Source organism: Durio zibethinus, unplaced genomic scaffold (assembly GCF_047325235.1).
Source record: "Durio zibethinus cultivar Kanyao isolate XHJ-2024 unplaced genomic scaffold, ASM4732523v1 HiC_scaffold_394, whole genome shotgun sequence".
NCBI lineage: Eukaryota > Viridiplantae > Streptophyta > Magnoliopsida > Malvales > Malvaceae > Durio > Durio zibethinus.
Genome location: NW_028323017.1, coordinates 555,001 through 560,000, shown reverse-complemented (window position 1 = coordinate 560,000; position 5,000 = coordinate 555,001).

The following is a 5,000-nucleotide window of genomic DNA, read 5'->3' as shown; positions in this document are numbered from 1 at the left end:
GGGAGAATGTCACGGACCTAAGGAAGAGTCCTGAATCCCACATCGAACATAATAGGAAGGTCACTGGGGTATAAAAGGGTTCACACCACCTCCGCCTTGTGAGGCGCCTTTTGTAGGACAAAACCGTGAGGCCAAGGGGGCCAGAGCGGACAATACCTCACAAGGGTGTGAACCGTGGCAGATTTGGTTGACCCTGAAAATCAGGAACCAGCATCTTGATTAAATGTAATCCCATGATTGTAGCCTTTATTTTAGGGATTTGCCATTAAGTTGTAGCTGGAGCCTCAACTATAAATAGAGGGCTGCTCCACCCTCATTTGTACACCATCAAACACTTCTGTTTCAGTGAATACAAGAGCATTTCCAGAATTCTGTTTTTCTGTCCTGTTTCTCTTTAACTTGCGTAATCAGCCCTTCCCTTTGTTCTAGTGCCCGCACGCTTGTGTTTTAGGCTGACTTAGGCATCAAGGACGAGATTCCAAGCCTAAGGCCGCACGGATTCTGAGTCTAAGGTCGGAGCCCGTGACAGTTGGTATCAGAGCCAGCCCTATACCGTTCGATCCAGGCCGAGCGCCTCGAGGGAGGTAGGCAGGGTGGCCGGCCTCCGTGACGAGGGCGTCACGAGGTTGGGTGCGGGAGAATGTCACGGACCTAAGGGGGAGTCCTGAATCCCACATCGAACATAATAGGAAGGTCCCTGGGGTATAAAAGGGTTCACACAATCTCCGCCTTGTGAGGCGCCTTTTGTAGGACAAAACCGTGAGGCCAGGGGGGCCAGAGCGGACAATACCTCACAAGGGTGTGAACCGTGGCGGAAGGCTGATCTGGGACGCCGGAAGGGTGGATGCCCGGGTCCCGGAGCCGCGCGGGTTCGGAGCTTGAGTCTCGACCCGTGACAAGTGGTATCAGAGCCAGCCCTAAACCGTTCGATCCACGCCGAGCGCCTCGAGGGAGGTAGGCAGGGTGGCCGGCCTCCGTGACGAGGGCGTCACGAGGTTGGGTGCGGGAGAATGTCACGGACCTAAGGGGGAGTCCTGAATCCCACATCGAACATAATAGGAAGGTCCCTGGAGTATAAAAGGGTTCACACCATCTCCGCCTTGTGAGGCGCCTTTTATAGGACAAAACCGTGAGGTCAGGGGAGGCCAGAACGGACAATACCTCACAAGGGTGTGAACCGTGGCGGTCAGGCTGATCTGGGACGCCGGAAGGGTGAATGCCCGGGTCCCGGAGCCGCGCGGGTTCAGAGCTTAAGTCTCGACCCGTGACACCAGCACCAGGGCCCAGCGTGTGCCGATGGTGGTCGAGGCAACCGCCCGCACCAAGGCCGAGCGTGTGCCGATGGTGGTCGAGGCAAGCGCCCGCACCAGGGCCCAACGTGTGCCGATGGTGGTCGAGGCAAGCGCCCTCACCAAGGCCGAGCGTGTGCCGATGGTGGTCGAGGCAACCGCCCGCACCAGGGCCCAGCGTGTGCCGATGGTTGTCGAGGCAAGCGCCCGCAACAAGGCCGAGCGTGTGCCGATGGTGGTCGAGGCAAGCGCCCGCACCAGGGCCCAGCGTGTGCCGATGGTGGTCGAGGCAAGCGCCCTCACCAAGGCCGAGCGTGTGCCGATGGTGGTCGAGGCAACCGGCCGCACCAAGGGCCGGCGTGTGCCGATGGTGTTCGTGGCAACCGCCCGCACCAGGGCCCAGCGTGTGCCGATGGTGGTCGAGCCAGGAGCCCGCACCAAGGGCCGGCTTGTGCCGATGGTGTTCGGGGCAACCGCCCGCACCAGGGCCCTGCGTGTGCCGATGGTGCTGGGGGCAACCGCCCGCACCAGGGCCCAGCGTGTGCCGATGGTGCTGGGGGCAAGCGCCCGCACCAGGGCCCAGCGTGTGCCGATGGTGGTCGAGGCAAGCGCCCGCACCAGTGCCCAGCGTGTGCCGATGGTGGTCGAGGCAAGCGCCCGCACCAGGGCCCAGCGTGTGCCGATGGTGCTGGGGGCAAGCGCCCGCCCCAGGGCCCAGCGTGTGTCGATGGTTATCGGGGCAACCGGCCGCACCAGGGCCCAGGGTCTGCCGATGGTGCTCGAGGCAACCGCCCGCACCAAGGCTCAGCATGTGCCGATTGTGATCGAGGCAACAACCCACACCAGGGCCCAGCTTGTGCCGATGGCGGTCGAGGCAAGTGCCCGTACCGAAGGGCAGCCTATGCCGATGATGGTCGATGCATGTGCCATCACCATGCGTCATCATGTGCCATTGATGGTCGAGGCCTTGGCCGAAGTTCGATTTTGAGCCACGGTGCCCATGCTTGGCTCCAGCATGTGCTGGTGCCGCATTTTTTTCACTCGGGACAGCATCGCCGGAGCATCGCCGGAGTACCGCCGGAGAACCTGACCGGCGGCATTGGGGTTCCGGCGATTGGGAGGGGGGCCGGGGGGGTGTGCGCACATGATGTGCGATGGGTGCTGGTACTTGGCCTTGTGTTGGCCCCCTATCCCTCATCAAACCTCTGAGAATTCACACCCCCTTAAAGAGCATTTGAGATTTTACAGGTTTGCTACCAGTAGCCGTTAAAGTGTCTGAAATGAGGACACTTTTTTCAAACGGTCACAAAATCTTCTCTACTTCGAGTTTTTAGCTGAATTTTTTTGTGCATGCCAACAAAAATAGAAGGATCATGCCTACAAAATTTGGGGCCAAAAATCCTTATAAAAAAATTTTAAAAAATCCCGAACCGCAAAAAGTTTCGAAAATCATGAAAAATAGAAAACGAGTCATCTTCCAACGAAACTTCACGTGAAGGCTTAGGGGACCATTGTATGAATTTACAAGCCATAAAAATGGCATTGGCACGGCAGAAATTTGAAGATGTGCCTAAACCCACCAGGGCCCAGCGTGTGCCGATGGTGCTCGAGGCAACCGCCCGCACCGGGGCCCAGCGTGTGCCGATGGTGCTCGAGGCAAGCGCCCGCACCAGGGCCCAGCGTGTGCCGACGGTGGTCGAGGCAACCGCCCGCACCAGGGCCGATAGTGTGCCGATGGTGCTCGAGGCAACCTGTCGCACCAGGGCCCAGCGTGTGCCGATGGTGATCGAGGCAACCTGCCGCACCAGGGCCCAGCGTGTGCCGATGGCGCTCGAGGCAAGCTCCCGCACCAGGGCCCAGCGTGTGCCGATGGTGCTCGAGGCAACCTGCCGCACCAGGGCCCAGCGTGTGCCGATGGTGCTCGAGGCAACCTGCCGCACCAGGGCCCAGCGTGTGCGGATGGTGCTCGAGGCAAGCGCCCGCACCAGGGCCCAGCGTGTGCCGATGGTGGTCGAGGCAACCGCCCGCACCAGGGCCCAGCGTGTGCCGATGGTGGTCGAGGCAACCTGCCGCACCAGGGCCCAGCGTGTGCCGATGGTGCTCGAGGCAACCTGCCGCACCAGGGCCCAGCGTGTGCCGATGGTGCTCGAGGCAACCAACCGCACCAGGGCCCAGCGTGTGCCGATGGTGGTCGAGGCAACCGCCCGCACCAGGGCCCAGCGTGTGCCGATGGTGGTCGAGGCTGCCGATGATGGTCGAGGCAACCTGCCGCACCAGGGCCCAGCGTGTGCCGATGGTGCTCGAGGCAACCGACCGCACCAGGGCCGAGCGTGTGCCGATGGTGCTCGAGGCAAGCGCCCGCACCAGGGCCCAGCGTGTGCCGATGGTGGTCGAGGCAACCTGCCGCACCAGGGCCCAGCGTGTGCCGATGGTGGTCGAGGCAAGCGCCCGCACCAGGGCCCAGCGTGTGCCGATGGTGGTCGAGGCAACCTGCCGCACCAGGGCCCAGCGTGTGCCGATGGTGCTCGAGGCAACCGACCGCACCAGGGCGGAGCGTGTGCCGATGGTGGTCGAGGCAAGCGCCCGGACCAGGGCCCAGCGTGTGCCGATGGTGGTCGAGGCAAGCGCCCGCACCAGGGCCCAGCGTGTGCCGATGGTGGTCGAGGCAACCTGCCGCACCAGGGCCCAGCGTGTGCCGATGGTGCTCGAGGCAACCGACCGCACCAGGGCCGAGCGTGTGCCGATGGTGCTCGAGGCAAGCTGCCGCACCAGGGCCCAGCGTGTGCCGATGGTGGTCGAGGCAACCGCCCGCACCAGGGCCCAGCGTGTGCCGATGGTGATCGAGGCAACCGACCGCACCAGGGCCCAGCGTGTGCCGATGGTGCTCGAGGCAACCTGCCGCACCAGGGCCCAGCGTGTGCCGATGGTGCTCGAGGCAACCTGCCGCACCAGGGCCCAGCGTGTGCCGATGGTGGTCGAGGCAAGCGCCCGCACCAGGGCCCAGCGTGTGCCGATGGTGGTCGAGGCAACCGACCGCACCAGGGCCCAGCGTGTGCCGATGGTGCTCGAGGCAACCTGCCGCACCAGGGCCCAGCGTGTGCCGATGGTGCTCGAGGCAAGCGCCCGCACCAGGGCCCAGCGTGTGCCGATGGTGGTCGAGGCAAGCGCCCGCACCAGGGCCCAGCGTGTGCCGATGGTGGTCGAGGCAACCGACCGCACCAGGGCCGAGCGTGTGCCGATGGTGGTCGAGGCAAGCGCCCGCACCAGGGCCCAGCGTGTGCCGATGGTGGTCGAGGCAACCTGTCGCACCAGGGCCCAGCGTGTGCCGATGGTGGTCGAGGCAAGCGCCCGCACCAGGGCCCAACGTGTGCCGATGGTGCTGGGGGCAACCGCCCGCACCAGGGCCCAGCGTGTGCCGATGGTGATCGAGGCAGGCGCCCGCACCAGGGCCCAGCGTGTGCCGATGGTGGTCGAGGCAAGCGCCCGCACCAGTGCCCAGCGTGTGCCGATGGTGGTCGAGGCAAGCGCCCGCACCAGGGCCCAGCTTTTGCCGATGGTGATCGAGGCAACCGGCCGCTCCAGGGCCCAGCGTGTGCCGATGGTTATCGGGGCGACCGGCCGCACCAGGGCCCAGGGTCTGCCGATGGTGCTCGAGGCAACCGCCCGCACCAAGGCTCAGCATGTGCCGCTGGTGATCGAGGCAACAACCCA